The sequence below is a fragment of the Panthera pardus genome, unplaced genomic scaffold, assembly GCF_024362965.1.
Source record: "Panthera pardus isolate Hobbes unplaced genomic scaffold, ASM2436296v1 HiC_scaffold_24, whole genome shotgun sequence".
NCBI classification, from domain to species: Eukaryota; Metazoa; Chordata; class Mammalia; order Carnivora; family Felidae; genus Panthera; species Panthera pardus.
In genome coordinates this window covers 102,141,916-102,160,593 of record NW_026526810.1, presented here as the reverse complement: position 1 = coordinate 102,160,593, position 18,678 = coordinate 102,141,916, and the positions used below count along the sequence as shown (strand labels likewise).

The window sequence follows — 18,678 nt, the reverse complement described above, 5'->3', positions numbered from 1 at the left end:
CCTTCTCCAATTGTCTGAGAGACAAATATCTATTATTTGGGTTTGTGTTTCTTTAGTCTATACAAATGAAACTATATTGTGTTTTTTTTTCTGACTTGAATTTTTCTCTCAGCATTTTGTTTTTGAGAATCGTCTATGTCAACCTACAGAAAGAAGTTAATTAGTTTTCACTGTTATGTAGGTATTCTATTCTGGGAACATTGAGCAATTTACTTACCTATCTTACTATAGAAGGACACTTGGGTTTCCCAGTTTTTTCGATCACAAACAATGCTTTTATGGTCATTTTTGTACATGCTTTTAGGGCACGTGTGTAAGAGATGCCTTCAGCTGTACTTAGGAGTGGAAATGGTGGCATGTTGGTTATACTTGTGATCCCTTTTTCTAGAAAATGCCAAATTACTTTTCAAAACAGTTGTAGTAATTTAGACTCCTACCAGCAATGTATCCAAGTTCTGACTGTTCCACATATTCTTCCCAATGCCTGATATTAGCCAACTTAAAATTTTTGCCAGTCTGGATGTAGTGAAATAGTATCTTTGTTGGGCTTCAATTTTCATTTCCCTGATTATAGTTTGAACAAATTTTTATATGGTTATTAGCCATTGGTTTCTTCTTTGATGAAATGCCTGTTTGTGTCTTTTGTTTTTTGTATTAGATTGTCTTATTAACTCACAATCTTATATTTATTCTGATTACTAATCTTTTGTGGGTTTTATTGACATCTCAGAAGGCCCACCACATGGAAGTTTTGCAGTAGGGGAGTTGCAGTGGGCTCAACTCTGAATACAAGGACAAGTGGAGCAGGACAGAGGTCAGTGGATGGAAGTTTACTAAGAACAAACATGGGGGTAAAAGGGATTCTTGCCAGATCAACTCAACAAGGATTCTTGCTGAAGGTAGATCAGGATGATAAGATAGCAAGGGTGCAGGATGAGGAATCTGATCCAGTGTTGAGGGTGATCAAATACCAAGGGTAGGAGATTTTTCACTAAACTGACTAATCAAAATTCTTGCTACAACTGGACTAAGCTGCCAAGAACATAGCCCAAGGTTGGGCCCAGTTGAGAAGAGGGCTCAAGGAGTCTGACTCAGGCTTGGTGTAGGAGAGTCTCTGTCAGTGGCTGTGATGTCTGTCTCTTGACGTGACGGTTAAAATATCAGCTTTTTCTAGCCTCACATTGTGAAAATCTAAGGTTGTTTCATGCCAACTTTCCTTGTTATCCTGAACTAGCAACAATTAAAACTGCAATGTTCAGGGACGCCTGGGTCGGTTAAGCATCTGATTCTTGATCTCAGCTCGGGTCACGGTCTCATGGTTCATGAGCTCGAGCCCTACATCGGGCTGTATACTGTCAGCGTGGAGGCTGCTTGGGATTCTCTCTCTCCCTCTCTCTCTGTCTCTCCCCCGTGTGCACACTCTTCTCTCTCAGAATCAATAAATAAACTTAAAAAAAATGCAATGTTCAAACTACAGGTTAAAAGCCTACGGTCTTCCAATTGCAGTTCATCTTTCAGCAACAATTTTAGTGTCGGGCAGCCACTTTTATTCTTACTGACTAGCCTAGAGCATGAGTCTGTAATAACAGCTTTGAAGACAATGGAATGGCCATGCTCCAAATGAATCTCAAAATACAGGCACATACCATTGTTTGGAAGTCTGCATTATGCCACTTCACTTATATGGGAGACCTACAATAGTATCTGTCTTTGCTAACTGAAAGAAATCGAAATGGGACTTTCATTTTAGGCCATTTTGGGTTATGAAAGTTTTCATAAGGAACACTCTACTTTCAGGTAGCAGTGCGGGGGTGGGGAGGGGAACCTGTAATAGGGTTTGTCCTGTTACCGGATGTGGGTGCGTCAGAGTAGGTGTTGAAATGAAAAGCAAATAGATTTGGGCCAAAGAATGCTAACACTTCTCCTCCTCAATGGTAATCTGACTATCCAGTAATGCCTCCTTATTGTATTTGGCAATGTTGAACTACCTGAAGGTTAAGAAGTCCTCTCACCCTTTTTTGAAAGTCACATACTGCAGGGAACCACCCTTTGGGGCACAAGACGGGTAAGGTGCCTGCCTTGTTTACATAGGATACTGCCAGACACAGACGCTCCAAATTCCCACTTTTCACCTCATGAGTGACTAGCTGAACTAATTTTGTCCCTACTGATTAACAGGAATAAAATGATATTAAGCAAACCCTGGTTAAGCTTCTTTCTGTCCCCCAGGACACTGAACTTTGGCTCACCCTGGTGCTGAGTCAGCACGCAGCCAGCCCCCTCCTTAAGGGCAAGTTCCTGGAAAGAGGCTGGTCTCTGGGTAAAATATTCTCTCCATCTCCTGTCCCCATACCCGGTTCTCTCTACCTTTGTTCACTTGCTGTATCAAAGAAAAACACTTTTTGCCCAACTTTTGAGATGCTTGCAAGCCTTATGGTGAGGGGTTCTCCTTACTGTAGCAGCCCCACCCCCACTGGATGCTTGTTTCAGATTGGCTTTTCCTCTGACATAATCTGTCTTTGAATATGGTATTTTTAAAATATATATTTTTTATTTTAGAAAGGGAGACAGAGAGTACAGGTGAGGGAGAAGGAAGAGGAAGAGGGTGAGGGAGAAGGTGAGAGAGAGAGAGAGAGAGAGAGAGAGAGAGAGAGAGAGTGAGTCCCAAGCAGGCTCCATGCTCAGTGCAGAGCCTGATGTGGGGCTCGATCCCATGACCCTGGGATCATGACCTGAGCCAAAATCAAGAGTAGGACATTCAACCAATTGAGCCAGCCAGGCACCCCTAATATGATATTTCTTAAACTGATTTCCCATTATTTCATCCTAGATAGGTATTTTCTGAGTATCTCGCACCTGCCATCTCCTTTCTTTCCATTGCCACTGCTCTTGTCCAGACCCTTATTAACCTTATCCTGGCCCATTATGTACTGATCTCCTCAGCCTCCAATTTTATTTACCTTTTCATATTGCTACTAAGTCTATCTTTCTAAAGATTATTCCTCCAATTCTTTTTTTTTTTTTTTTTTTTTTTTTGCTCCTTTTTTGCCTAAGAATAAAGCCCAAATTCCTTAGTGTAGCATTTGTTTTTCTACAGCAAGGACTAACCTCATCTCTTCCTCCCATGAACCCTTCCAGCTGTTTCTAAAACCTGCCTTTTTTCTCCAGTCACATTGTGTTGTCCATTTACTTTTTCTGTACCTCCAATGTTTTTCCTCCCAAATCCTCCTTTCCCTGAATTCCTTTTCTTTTCTTTTCTCTATTATTTATTTATTTACTTACTTACTTAAGACAGAGAGGGAAAGAACATGAGCAGGGGAGAGGGGCTAAGGGAGAGAGAGAATCCCAAGCAGGCTCCCCATTCAGCATGGAGCCTGACTCGGGGCTCTATCCCACAACTCTTGGACCATGACCTGAGCCCAAATCAAAAGCTGCAAGTTCAACTGTCTGAGCCACCCAGGTGCCCTAGGCCCCTCCCTGAATTTTTATCCAATACAAATGCTATACCTTCCCTGTTTGGGAATCAATCTCTTCCATTATTATTCCCCTGACACTGTGTCTGTACCTTCATTAAAGCATTTAAGATAGTTGTTGTTTTAAAAAAAATTTTTTTTTAAGTTTATTTATTTTGAGAGAGAGGGAAGACAGGGCAGGGCAGGCTCTGTGCTGACAGCAGATGTGGGTTCAAACCCATGAACAGTGAGATCATGACCTGAGCCAAAATCAAGAGTTGGACGCTTAACCGACTGAACCACCCAGGTGCTCCTAAACTAGTTGTCTTTTATTACAGCAACTTGTATACATTTGTCCTTCTAGATTATAAGGACAATCTGTCCTTCTAGATTATAAGCTTTTTGAGGGCAAGACAGTATCTTATTCCTCTGTGTATCTTCTCTGGCCCTTAGCCTAATACCTCACACTTGGAAAGCACTCAATATTTGTTTTGTTAATTAAAACAAATGGAAAACTATTCTATTTCCTTTGTGGTTCCATGTAACATTTTCTGTAATGTATGTTTATCATCTCTAATGACCAACGGAATATAATGTGGGCGTTCAGGACTCAGAAGTCAATTGAATGTTGTTTACTATAAGGCAGAAGATAGACTCTCCTAAATATGACGGTAATAAGAGAATAGTGAAGACTGATCCAGCCGTTCTGAGAGTTCTTGGGAGGCAAGACAGCATAATGTGTTAAGAGTGTGGGTTCTGGTTTCAGATGTCTGAAACCAGGTTGTACCACTCACTAGCTGTGTGACCTTGAGCATATTCCATGTTTCCGAGCCCCAATTTTTCTTTTGTAGGATGAAGACAGAAAGATCTGGGGCGACTAGGTGGCTCAGTCATTGAGCATCTGACTCTTGATTCGGCTCAGGTCATGATCCCAGGGTCATGGGATTGAGTCCTATGTCTGGCTCCATAGTGAACATGGAGCTTACCTAAGATTCTCTCTCTCTCTCCCTCTGCCCCTCTCCCCTGCTCATGCTTTCTCTCCCTAAAATAAAAATTAAAGTTTTTTAAGATGTTTATTTATTTTTGAGAAGGAGAGAGACGTAGCAGAGGAGGGGCAGAGTGAAAGGGAGACAGAGAATCCGAAGTAAGACGCTAAACCAACTGAGCCACCCAGGTGCCCCTGTCTCAAATAAAACTTTTTTTAATTCTTAAAAAAAAAAGAGAGAGAGATGGGCTTCTGGGTGGCTCAGTCATTTGAGGGTCCAACTCTTGATTTCAGCTCATGTCATGATCTCATGGTTTGTGACTTTGAGCCCTATATCAGGCTCTGTGCCAATAGTGTGAAGCCTGTTTGGGATTCTCGCTCCCTCTCTCACGCCCCTCTCCCACTCACACTCTCTCTTTCTCTCTCTCTCAAATAAATATGGTTAAAAAGAAAAGGATAAGTGACTTTGGAGTGAGGGCATGTGGGCCATGGTAGGAGAGACAGGCATGGGTAGGATGATGAAAACCTCATATGTGAATAGCGTCTGGTTTCCCTCACTCTGTCGAAGTCCCCTCAACTTCCACACATCGTGGCGGGGAGGGAGAAGAAAACAAAAAGCCAGGTACGTTGCCAACCAGGCTCTGTGAGACCAAAGTTCTGAGGAAGCTAGGCCTCAATCACCTGTTTTTCTTTGCCTGCACTGGACAACCTGAATTTAGTTTGTCGTGAATCCCCAAGTAAAAATTGAACTTTATCCTGAAGGCAATGGGGAAAAGCGGAAGGATTTTAAGCAGGACAGGACTGGGATCAACTTCGCCTTTCAGAAAGCAGCTGCGAAAGCAGCGTGGGGAAGAGATTCGAGGGGTGGCGAACGCTGGCAGAGGTACGACGAAGACAGTGTGCTGTCTGAACATGCTGAGTTGGAGAACACGATGCGTATTTGAATAGTGATGTTAAGATGACAGTAAGAGATGGGATTCAGCTCTTTAAATAAAAGTTCCAAGGTATATTTTGCCCTCAGCGCACCCTCAGTACGATTTCATGTAACTACTACAATTATATGTTTGTGGTTAATTACTTGACAGTTTAAAAATTTCTTACCTATGCTATGTCATTTTAGCCTTTCCATGATCCTGTAAGGTAGAGAGAACTGCTGGTCCTCCCATTTTGCAGTGAGGATTTATGCCTCTGAGATTAGAAGTGATTCATTTGTCTAGGATCACAGAGGAAGTCAGGGCAGGGCCACGCCCTGAACCCAGCTCCAGAAGTATGCTCTCTCAGCGGGGAACTGCACGCACTAGCAGTAACCCATCAACTCTCATTCAGCGTCTACCCCACTCCTAGCACTACTTTAGCAGAAATAAAAAAGAATTAGACAATCAGCACAGAGACAACAGCACTGATTGCTGGCAAAGTTGTAGACCAGCAGTCGGATCTGGCTTCCGGTTCTAATTCCACCTCTAACCACCTGTTTGATTGTATTTTATTTGAAGATAACAGAAACCCATTTCAAATGAACTTCAAGAGAAAGGGGAATTGACTGGTTCATGAAATCCAAGGAAGGTGTGAACAGTCCAGGATCAGGAAAGGTGAGGCTGCAGAGACAGCTCTTGGGAACAAGTGGAAAGGGGAGGCTTGAACCTTGTCAGGAGTCTTCAAATTTGATTTTTTGTTTCTGTTGCTGTCCATGTGGCAGTTTCACTTTCTCCCTGCTGCTAGCTAGCTTTCTCTAAAGGAAGAAATATGTCTACTATGTTTCTGATTTTAGAAGTGAAAGCTTTAGCTGTTGGAGAGAGATCACTCCAATCCTTAATGGGACTCAAGTAAGAAAGTGTCAAGGACACATCCCCAAAGGCAAGGGAATTAAAAGCAAAAATGAACTACTGGGACCTTATGAAGATAAAAAGCTTCTGCACAGCAAAGGAAACAGCCAACAAAACTAAAAGGCAACCAACAGAATGGGGAAAGATATTTACAAATGACATATTGGACAAAGGGCTAGTATCCAAAATCTATAAAGAGCTCATCAAACTCCACACCCGAAAAACAAATAACCCAGTGAAGAAATGGGCAGAAAACATGAATAGACACTTCTCTAAAGAAGACATCCGGATGGCCAACAGGCACATGAAAAGATGCTCAACATCACTCCAACATCGCAGGGAAATACAAATCAAAACCACACTCAGATATCACCTCATGCCAGTCAGAGTGGCCAAAATGAACAAAACAGGAGACTATAGATGCTGGAGAGGATGTGGAGAAACGGGAACCCTCTTGCACTGTTGGTGGGAATGCAAATTGGTGCAGCCACTCTGGAAAACAGTGTTGGAGGTTCCTCAGAAAATTAAAAATAGACCTACCCTATGACCAGCAATAGCACTGCTAGGAATTTACCCAAGGGATACAGGAGTACTGATGCATAGGGGCACTTGTACCCCAATGTTTATAGCAGCACTCTCAACAATAGCCAAATTATGGAAAGAGCCTAAATGTCCATCAACTGATGAATGGATAAAGAAATTGTGGTTTATATACACAATGGAGTACTACGTGGCAATGAGAAAGAATGAAATATGCCCCTTTGTAGCAACATGGATGGAACTGGAGAGTGTGATGCTAAGTGAAATAAGCCATACAGAGAAAGACAGATACCATATGGTTTCACTCTTATGTGGATCCTGAGAAACTTAACAGAAACCCATGGGGGAGGGGAAGGGAAAAAAAAAAAAAAAAAAAAGGAGGTTAGAGTGGGATAGAGCCAAAGCATAAGAGACTCTTAAAAACTGAGAACAGGGGCGCCCGGGTGGCTCAGTCGGTTAAGCAACCGACTTCGGCTCAGGTCATGATCTCGTGGTCCGTGAGTTCAAACCCCACATCGGGCTCTGTGCTGACAGCTCAGAGACTGGAGCCTGTTTCAGATTCTGTGTCTCCCTCTCCCTGACCCTCCCCCGTTCATGCTTTGTCTCTCTCTGTCTCAAAAATAAATAAACGTTAAAAAAAAAATTAAAAAAAAAAACTGAGAACAAACTGAGGGTTGATGGGGGTGGGAGGGAGGGGAGGGTGGGGGATGGGTAGTGAGGAGGGCACCTTTTGGGATGAGCACTGGGTGTTGTATGGAAACCATTTGACAATAAATTTCATATACTGAAAAAAAAATTTAAGAAAACTAAATTAAAAGAAAAAAAAAAGAAAGTGTCAAGGAACCTATTGCTCCCCTGGCCCAGGAGAAGGTGAGTGTCTAACCTGTGGTTACTGGAGGAATCAATTCCACAGAGTGCTAGCAAGATTAACTTAGGTGTTCATTTTCTTAGGTACTTTATGAAAGGCATGAGCCTTGGGGCGCCTGGGTGGCGCAGTCGGTTAAGCGTCCGACTTCAGCTCAGGTCACTATCTCGCGGTCCGTGAGTTCGAACCCCGCGTCAGGCTCTGGGCTGATGGCTCAGAGCCTGGAGCCTGCTTCTGATTCTGTGTCTCCTTCTCTCTCTGCCCCTCCCCCCTTCATGCTCTGTCTCTCTCTGTCTCAAAAATAAATAAACGTTAAAAAAAAAATTAAAAAAAAAAAAAAGAAAGACATGAGCCTTGAATATGGGCATTATTATATAGCTAGGGAGAAGGAAAGAAAACCAGAGTTTCACCTAGAGAAGGAGGTTTGGAGTTGTTGACGTGGGTGGCCTATGAATAAAAGACACGCCTGATTGGAGGGGAGGCCCCATCCTTGTTCCCACAGAAAATCACATTGGATTGCCAAAGGAGGAACTGAGCATGATGACAGGTCTAAAAGGTAAACACAGGATCGGTGCTCTTGGGTGGCTCAGTCAGTTAAGCGTCTGACTTTGGGTCAGGTCGTGATCTCATGGCTCATGGGTTCAAGCCCCCATCGGGCTCTGTGCTGACAGCTCAGAGCCTGCAGCCTGCTTCGGATTCTGTGTCTCTCCCTCTCTCTGCCCTTCCTATGCTCATGCTCTATCTCTCAAAAATAAATAAAAAAATGTTAAAAAAAATTTTTAAATAAAATGAAATAAAAGGTAAACACAGGGGTGACTGTCTGACTCTGGATTTTGGCTCAGGTCATGATCTTGAAGTTGGTGAGGTTGAACCCTGTGTCAGGCTCTGTGCTGACAGCATGTAGCCTGTTTGCAGTTCTCTCTCTTCCCCCCTCTCTCTCTGTCCTTCCCCAACTCTCTCTCTCTCTCAAAAATAATAAAATAAAACTTATAAACTGAAAAAAAAAATAATAAAAGGTAAACACAGGGCACCTGGGTGGCTCACTTGGTTAAGCGACTGACTCTTGATTTTGGCTCAGGTTATGATCTCACAGTCATGGGATTGAGCCCTGTGTCAGACTCTGAGCCCAGCATGGAGCCTGCTTAAGATTCTCTCTCTCTCTCTCTCTCTCTCTCTCTCTCTCTCTCTCTCTCTTTCTCCTTCTCTCTCCTTCTGTTCCTCCCTGCTTGCGGGTGTGAACGCATTCTCTCTCTCAAAATAAATAAAATTTAAAATTAAAAAAAATTTTTGAAGCATTTAATAAAAGGTAAACACAGAATTTGTTTTGGTTGAAGCAGCTGTTACAGGTTTCTTGTATAAATTCAACTGTGACTCTGAAACTCTCTTCTGTAACATAGACCTTCAATCATTTCTTAGAATGCTCCTTCCTTGTCAACTGAACTTGGCTTAGAGTTGTGGCAGTGGGAATAAAGAAGAATGGGTGACAGAATTCAGAGAAGGAAAACTCGAGAGATAATACCCAGTCACCTAATCTGGGAGCCTATAAAAAAGATGACGGCTCTTGATAGCACCCTCAGTGACTATTTGAACACAAGCATATTGGAAAGCAGGAGAAGTGTCTTAATAACATTGTATCTCCAGGAATCTGGCATAGTTGGTACTTAATTTACAAGATTAATAAACTGCATGACTCTCATATAATGAGATTAATATAATGGCTTCTAAGCCTCTTCTAGCAATGCAATTCTTTGAATCCATTTCCAATTCTGATCTTAAAACTCTTCAAAGTCCTCAAATACCCCCATACAAAAAAACTTGTTTTTTAATTTTTTTAATGTTTATTTATTTTTGAGACAGAGAGAGACAAAGCATGAGCAGGGGAGGGACAGAGAGAGAGGGAGACACAGAATCCAAAGCAGGCTCCAGGCTCTGAGCTGTCAGCACAGAGCCCGATGCAGGGCTGGAACCCATGAACTGTGAAATCATGACCTGAAATGAAGTTGGACGTTTAACCAACTGAGACACCCTGGCACCCCAAAACTTGTTTTTTAAAAGGTTAAGATGGCAAATTTTATGTTATGTATTTTTTTTAATGTTTATTTATTTTTGAGACAGAGAGAGACAGAGCATGAACAGGGGAGGGTCAGAGAGAGGGAGACACAGACTCTGAAACAGGCTCCAGGCTCTGAGCTGTCAGCACAGAGCCCGACGCGGGGCTCGAACCCACGGACCGTGAGATCATGACCTGAGCCGAAGTCGGACGCCTAACCGACTGAGCCACCCAGGCGCCCCTTATGTTATGTATTTTTGGCCACAATAAAAGCCCCAAAAAGTTAGGCTATTGATTCTACTGTACTTTCAAAAACCTACATTTGAAAATATACCAGTTGTGGCAAGATGACAGCATAGGGCAATCCTGCACTCACCTCCTCCCTCCAAAACACCAAATCTACAGCTACATACGGATCATTTCTCTCTGAAAAAGATCCGAAAAGTAGATGGACTGCTTCTCCACAAAAAAAGATAAAAAGACAAGTAGGGGAGGTAGAGACACAGTCTTGGCAAAAATCTCATCCCCAGCTCAGCGATGCACGAGGTGGGGGAATCTCACCTGTATGGTACTTCTCCCAGAGGAGTGAGGGGCTGGTGTTCCCATCAGGCGCCCCAACTCCTGGGATCTGCCCCAGGGAGATGAGCCCTCAGAACGTCTGACTTAGAAGACAAACAGGGCTGATGTCCCAGGGATCCAAAGTGCCAGAGGCAACTGAGATTATCTTTTTTTAAAGGGCTCACCTGCCCTGAGACCCAGAGAAAAAACATCAGGCTGAAAAGTGCCTAGTCTATACATGGAGGAGACTCATTTGCTAATATAAAAGCATCTGCTTGAGGGGCAGGGAACAGCTGAAATCCCCCCAGAGAAGGAGTGCTGGCAGATGGCAGGTGCATCGTCCAGCACTCCTGCTGGCACAGGTAGCAAACTCCAAGGCCTCACCCTCCTGCTGCCTTACTGACACAGGTGGGAGTGAGCAGCGGTGGCACAAGGCCACTGCCTTGCTGGTGGTGGCAGCACTCCCCCGCTTCCTGGCCAGGTTGGGCAGACAGAGAGCTGTGGCATTGTCCCGCTCCTGGTGTGAAGCTGGTTCAAGCACACGGACAAGGTGCTCTCCCACTGGTTCCTGAAACCCCCGGGTGTGTACAGCCAAGACATTTTCCAGCTGCCTTTCGAATGCCCGTGAGAATGCCCCTACTCCTCACATTCTCCAGCTGCCTAGCTAAAGCTAGTGGGTGTGTGCGATACATACAGGGGATGCCCCTTGATCACCTGGTCCTGGTGGCCAAAGGGGCTGGCATTCCTGGGCTCCACAGGAATGTAATGGTCGGAAAGACAGTTCTTGGTTGGTCACCACCCCCGGGGCGCTGCATAGGCAGCGAACTGAAACACAACCCCAGTCTTATGAAAAAGGACTATTTACTTAGCGGAGCTGCAGCCTGAGGGACAGGCTTTAGGTTTCTGAAACATCTAGAGGCTATGTAGGCATTCCCAGAGAATATAAGCAGGAAGACACCATCCTCCACGCTCCTTTGGCCTCACTACAGCTCAACAAGACATCCCAGAAGGGAGCTCATACACTTGTCTGGAGTCCCAACTTTTGTAACTGTCACTCAGGGTATACCTCCTGATCTCCTGGTCTTGACGTCAGCAGGGATTATGACTGCAGCCCCACAGGACTATATACCTTTGCTTCCTTTAAAAACTGCTACTGGGGTGCCTGGCTGGCTCCATCAGTAGAGCACGCAACTCTTGATCTCAGGGTTGTGAGTCTGAGTCTCACATGGGTGTAGAGATTACTTAAAAATAAAATCTTTTTAAAAAATTTTATTTTAGGGGCACCTGGGTGGCTCAGCCGGTTAGGCGTCCGACTTCGGCTCAGGTCATGATCTTGCTGTCTGTGAGTTCTAGCCCTGTGTCAGGCTCTGTGCTGACAGCTCAGAGCCTGGAGTCTGCTTCAGATTCTGTGTCTCCCTCTCTCTCTGCCCCTCTCCCGCTCATGCTCTCTCTCTCTCTGTCAATAATAAATAAACACTTAAAAAATTAAAATTAAAAAAAATTTATTTTAAAGTTTATTTATTGACAGAGAGAGCAGGGGAAGGGCAGGGGGAGAGAGAGAATCCCAAGCAGGCTCCTCACTGCCAGCATGGAGCCTGACTAGGGGCTCAAACCTATGAACCATGAGATCATGATCTGAGCTGAAATCAAGAGTTGAATGCTTAACTGACTGGGTCACCCAGGGGCCCCAAAAATAAAATCTTAAAAAAAAAAAAAGCTGCTACCTGAGGGCCTGGCTTCCAGTCAGCTTGAAACTAGATGGTAAATGAGAGTCCTCCCCTTGGAACACTAATAGGTCTTGGCATGTCCTCAATAATAGGACGTATCAGAATAAATCAGCAGTGTAGTCAATCACAAAGGTTCCAGAGACAACCAAGAACTAGGGCAAAGTTGAACTAGAACATTTATCACCTACATAAGGCCATGGCTTCAAGACTGGGAGAAGTAGTTATTTTGCCTAATATATAGAAGCAAACAGAGAGTCAAGCAAAATGAAAAGTATGCTGCAAATGAAAGAGCAACACAAAACCTCAGAAAAAGACCTTAATGATACGAAGATAAGTATTCTACCCTATAAAGATTCAAAGTAATGGTCATAACGATGCTCCGTGAACTTGGAAGAACGATGAACACGCTGAGAACTTCAAGAAAGATGTAAAAAATATTTTAAAAGTACCAACAGGAGTTGCAGAACCGAAGAATACAATAACTGAACTGAAAAATAAACATCTATAGAGGGATTCAACAGCAAACTGGATGAAGCAGAGTGAATCAGTAAGTACTCAGACAAAGCAATGGAATTTACCCAGACATACCAGCAAAAAGAAAAAAAAAAAAAAGAAACAATGCAAGTAATTTAAGAAATCTAGGGGTGCCTGGGTGGCTCAGTCAGTGAAGCGGCAGACTTCAGCTCAGGTCATGATCACGCGGATTGTGGGTTCGAGCCCTGCATCAGGCTCTGTGTTGACAGCTCACAGCCTGGAGCCTGCTTCGAATTCTGGGTCTCCCTCTCTCTCTGCTGCTCCACTGCTCACAGTCTCTCTTTGTCTCTCAAAAAATGAATGAAAACATTTAAAAAAAAAAAGTAAAAAATATATATATATAAAAAGAAACCCATGGGGCAGGGGTGCCTGAGTGGCTCAGTCAGTTAAGTGTCCGACTTTGGCTCAGGTCATGATCTCATGGTTTGTGAGTTCAGGCCCCATGTTAGGCTCTGTGCTGACAGCTCAGAGCCTGGAGCCTGCTTTGTAGTCTGTGTCTCCTTTTCTCTCTGCACTCCCCGCCCCTGCCCTAGTTCTCTGTCTCTCTCTCTCAAAAATAAACCTTAAAAAAAAAAAAAAAAAGAAACCTATGGGGCAACGTCAAGTGGAATAACATCCACATTACAGGGGGTCCAGAAGGAGAAGAGAGAGACAAAGGGGCAGAAAACTTCCCTAACCTGTGAAAGGAAACATCCAGGTTCAGGAATCTCAGAGAGTTCCAAATAAGATAACCAAAAGGGATCCACATTAAGACACATAATTAAAATAACAAAAGTCAAAGATAAGGAGAGACTCTTAAAAGCAGCCAGAGAAAAACAAGTTGTTGTGTGCAGGTGAAATCCTATAAAACTATCAGCAGATTTCTCAGCAGAAACATTGTTGACCAGAGGGAAGAAGCATGACTATTCAAAGTGCTAAAAGGAAAAACTTCCAACCAAGAATATGCCACCCAGCAAGATTATCATTCAGAATAGAAGGTGAGATAAGAGTTTTCCAGACAAGCAAAAACTAAAGGAGTTCATCACTACTAAATCAGACTTAGAGGAGATGTTAAGGAGATTTTTTTCTTTCTTTCTTTTTTTTTCTTTTTTTCTTTTTTTTTAATGTTTATTTATTTTTGAGACAGAGAGAGACAGAGCATAAATGGGGGAGGGTCAGAGAGAGAGGGAGACACAGAATTTGAAACAGGCTCCAGGCTCTGAGCGGTCAGCACAGAGCCCAACGCGGGGCTCGAACTCACAGACTGTGAGATCATGACCTGAGCCGAAGTCGGACGCTTAACCGACTGAGTCACCCAGGTGCCCCTCTTTCTTTTTTTTTTAATGTTTATTTATTTCTGAGAAAGAGAGACAGAGCATGAGTGGGGGAGGGTCAAAGAGAGAGAGAGAGACAGACAGAGACAGAGAGACAGAGAGAGAGAGAGAGAGAGAGAGAGACAGAATCCAAAGCAGGCTCCAGGCTCTAAGCTGTCAGCACTGCACCTGATGCGGGGCTTGAACCCACGAACCATGAGATCATGAACTGAGCTGAAGTCAAATGCCTAACTGGCCACTCAGGTGCCCCTCATTTTTTTTTTTTTTTTAAAGTAGGCTTCATGCCCAACACAGAGCCCAACATGGGGCTTGAACTCATGATCCTGAGATCAAGACCTAAGCTGAGATCAAGAGTCAGAAGCTTAACCAACTGAGATACCCAGGTGCGCCATTAAGGAGATTTCTTTAATCTGAAAAGAAGTAGCACTAATTAATACAAGAAAACATATGAAAGTAAAAATCTCACTGTAGAAGGCAAATATATACAAGGTAGTGGATTAATACTTATAAAGTGACTATGAAGGTTAAAAGACAAAACTGGTGGGGCACCTGGGTAGCTCAGTTGAGCATCAGGCATCTAGCATCTTGATTTTGGCTCAGGTCATGATCCCAGGGTCATGGGATCAAGTGCTGTGTCAGGCTCCATGCTGAGCCTACTCCATGCTCAGCACGGAGCCTGCTTAAGATTCTCTCTCCCCTGCCCCTCTCCTTCATTTGCACACTCTCTCCCTAAAATAAAAAAAAAATTAAAAATAGAAAGAAAGTAGTAAAATTAAACTACAATAGTCAAAGGATACATAAGATACAAAGATGTAAAATTTGCATTTTAACATCAAAACATCAAAAACAATACATCAAAAACAAAATGTTGAGGGGAAGAGAGTAAACTTGTAGTTTTAGAAAGTGTTCAGATTTACCCATGGGGCACCTGGGTGGCTCAGTCGGTAAGCATCCGACTTCAGCTCAGGTCATGATCTCGCGGTCTGTGAGCTCGAGCCCCGCGTCGGGCTCTATGCTGACAGCTCAGAGCCTGGAGCCTGCTTCAGATTCTGTGTCTCCCTCTCTCTCTCTCAAAAATAAATAAACATTAAAAAAAAAATTAAAAAAAAAACCTCACAGTAAACATGAAACAAAAACTTATAGAAAATACACCAAAGAAAATGAGAAAGTAAACTAAATATAACACTGAAGAAAGTTATCAAACCACAAGGGAAGAAAGAGACAAAGAAAGGGACTGAGAGGAACTATAAAAACAGCCAGAAAAAAAAATGGCAATACATACCTATCAAAAATCACTTTAAATGTAATCGGATCAAGTTCTCCACTCAAAATGAATGGGTGGCTGAATGAATGAAGAAACAAGACACATCTATATACTGCTGAGAAGAGACTCACTTCAGAAGTAAAAATACACACAGACTGAAAGTGAAGGGATAGAAAAAGATATTCCATGCTAACGGAAACAAAAAGAAAACTAGTACAGCTATTCTTGTATCAGACAAAATAGACTTTATTTATTTATTTATTTTTAAAGTAGGCTCCACGCCCAACATGGGGCTTGAACTCATGACCCTGAGATCAAGCGTCACATGCTCCACTGACTGAGCCAGCCAGGTGCCCCCAGACAAAATAGACTTTAAAGCAAAGATTGTAATAAAAGATAAGGAGGGACACTATATAATGATAAAAGGGTCAATCTAGCAAAAAGATATAACATTTATAAGTACATATGCAGCCAATATAGGAGCACTAAAATATATAAAGCAAATATTAATGGACCAAAAAGGGAGAAATTGACGACAACACAGTAATAATAGAGGACCTTCACACTCCACTTACATCAATGGATAAATTATATAGATAGGAAATCAACAAGAAAACATCAGCTTTTGGGGCACATGGGTAGTTCAGTTGGTTTAGCATCCAACTGTTATCAATAAGGTTGCTTATGTTTACGAGTAATTGTTTTATATATTTGGGGGCTCCTGTATTCAGCGCATAGACATTTATAACTGTTAGCTCTTCCTGATGGATAGACCCTGTAATTATTATATAATGCCCTTCTTCATCTCTTGTTACAGCCTTTAATTTAAAGTCTAGTTTGTCTGATATAAGTATGGCTACTCCAGCTTTCTTTTGGCTTCCAGTAGCATGATAAATAGTTCTCCATCCCCTCACTCTCAATCTAAAAGTGTCCTCAGGTCTAAAATGAGTCTCTTGTAGACAGCAAATAGATGGGTCTTGTTTTTTTAACCATTCTGATACCCTATGTCTTTCGGTTGGTGCATTTAGTCCATTTACATTCAGTGTTATTATAGAAAGATACAGGTTTAGAGTCATTGTGATGTCTGTATGTTTTATGCTTGTAGCGATGTCTCTGGTACTTTGTCTCACAGGATTCCCCTTAGGATCTCTTGTAGGGCTGGTTTAGTGGTGACGAATTCCTTCAGTTTTTGTTTGTTTGGGAAGACCTTTATCTCTCCTTCTATGCTAAATGACAGACTTGCAGGATAAAGGATTCTCAGCTGCATATTTTTTCCGTTCCTCACATTGAAGATCTCCTGCCATGCCTTTCTGGCCTGCCAAGTTTGTTTGTTTGTTTGTTTGTTTGTTTGTTTATATTTTATTTTATTTTTTTTCATTTTATTTTTTTTCAATATATGAAATTTATTGTCAAATTGGTTTCCATACAACACCCAGTGCTCATCCCAAAAGGTGCCCTCCTCAATACCCATCACCCACCCTCCCCTCCCTCCCACCCCCCATCAACCCTCAGCTTGTTCTCAGTTTTTAACAGTCTCTTATGCTTTGGCTCTCTCCCACTCTAACCTCTTTTTTTTTTTTCCTTCCCCTCCCCCACGGGTTTCTGTTAAGTTTCTCAGGATCCACATAAGAGTGAAAACATATGGTATCTGTCTTTCTCTGTATGGCTTATTTCACTTAGCATCACACTCTCCAGTTCCATCCACGTTGCTACAAAGGGCCATATTTCGTTCTTTCTCATTGCCATGTAGTACTCCATTGTGTATATAAACCACAATTTCTTTATCCATTCATCAGTTGATGGACATTTAGGCTCTTTCCATAATTTGGCTATTGTTGAGAGTGCTGCTATAAACATTGGGGTACAAGTGCCCCTATGCATCAGGACTCCTGTATCCCTTGGGTAAATTCCTAGCAGTGCTATTGCTGGGTCATAGGGTAGGTCTATTTTTAATTTTCTGAGGAACCTCCAACACTGTTTTCCAGAGTGGCTGCACCAATTTGCATTCCCACCAACAGTGCAAGAGGGTTCCCGTTTCTCCACATCCTCTCCAGCATCTATAGTCTCCTGATTTGTTCATGTTGGCCACTCTGACTGGCGTGAGGTGATATCTGAGTGTGGTTTTGATTTGTATTTCCCTGATGAGGAGCGACGTTGAGCATCTTTTCATGTGCCTGTTGGCCATCCGGATGTCTTCTTTAGAGAAGTGTCTATTCATGTTTTCTGCCCATTTCTTCACTGGATTATTTGTTTTTCGGGTGTGGAGTTTGGTGAGCTCTTTGGATACTAACCCTTTGTCCGATATGTCATTTGCAAGTATCTTTTCCCATTCCGTTGGTTGCCTTTTAGTTTTGTTGATTGTTCCCTTTGCTGTGCAGAAGCTTTTTATCTTCATGAGGTCCCAATAGTTCATTTTTGCTTTTAATTCCCTTGCTTTTGGGGATGTGTCGAGTAAGAGATTGCTATGGCTGAGGTCAGAGAGGTCTTTTCCTGCTTTCTCCTCTAGGGTTTTGATGGTTTCCTGTCTCACATTCAGGTCCTTTATCCATTTTGAGTTTATTTTTGTGAACGATGTGAGAAAGTGGTCTAGTTTCAACTAGACCAGTGGTCTAGTTTAGAGTCATTGTGATGTCTGTATGTTTTATGCTTGTAGCGATGTCTCTGGTACTTTGTCTCACAGGATCCCCCTTAGGATCTCTTGTAGGGCTGGTTTAGTGGTGACAAATTCCTTCAGTTTTTGTTTGTTTGGGAAGACCTTTATCTCTCCTTCTATTCTAAATGACAGACTTGCTGGATAAAGGATTCTCGGCTGTATGTTTTTTCTCTTCAATACATTGAAGATCTTGTGCCAATCCTTTCTGGCCTGCCAAGTTTCAAAAGAGAGATCAGTCACGAGTCTTATAGGTCTCCCTTTATAAGTTAGGGCATTGGGGCGCCTGGGTGGCGCAGTCGGTTAAGCGTCCGACTTCAGCCAGGTCACGAGCTCGCAGTCCGTGAGTTCGAGCCCCGCGTCGGGCTCTGGGCTGATGGCTCGGAGCCTGGAGCCTGTTTCCGATTCTGTGTCTCCCTCTCTCTCTGCCCCTCCCCGGTTCATGCTCTGTCTCTCTCTGTCCCAAAAATAAATAAAAAAACGTTGAAAAAAAAATTAAAAAAAAAATAAGTTAGGGCATGTTTATCCCTTGCTGCTTTCAGAATTTTCTCTTTATCCTTGTATTTTGCCAGTTTGACTATGATATGTCATGCAGAAGATCGATTCAAGTTACGTCTGAAGGGAGTTCTCTGTGCCTCTTGGATTTCAATGCCTTTTTCCTTCCCCAGTTCAGGGAAGTTCTTAGCTATTATTTCTTCAAGTACACCTTCAGCACCTTTCCCTCTCTCTTCCTCCTCTGGGATACCAATTATGCGTATATTATTTCTTTTTAGTCTATCACTTAGTTCTCTAATTTTCCCCTCATACTCCTGGATTTTTTTTATCTCTCTTTTTCTCAGCTTCCTCTTTTTCCATAATTTTATCTTCTAGTTCACCTATTCTCTCCTCTGCCTCTTCAGTCCGAGCCGTGGTCGTTT

The 18,678-nt window shown here is 42.7% G+C and overlaps 1 long non-coding RNA gene across 1 annotated transcript in view; it reads right to left on the bottom strand.

Moving 5' to 3' along the window:
- The window catches only part of LOC109268348 (uncharacterized), a 103,254-nt gene that overhangs the window by 42,348 nt on the left and 42,228 nt on the right, over window positions 1-18,678 (bottom strand). The gene's annotated exons all lie outside the window — the stretch shown is intronic.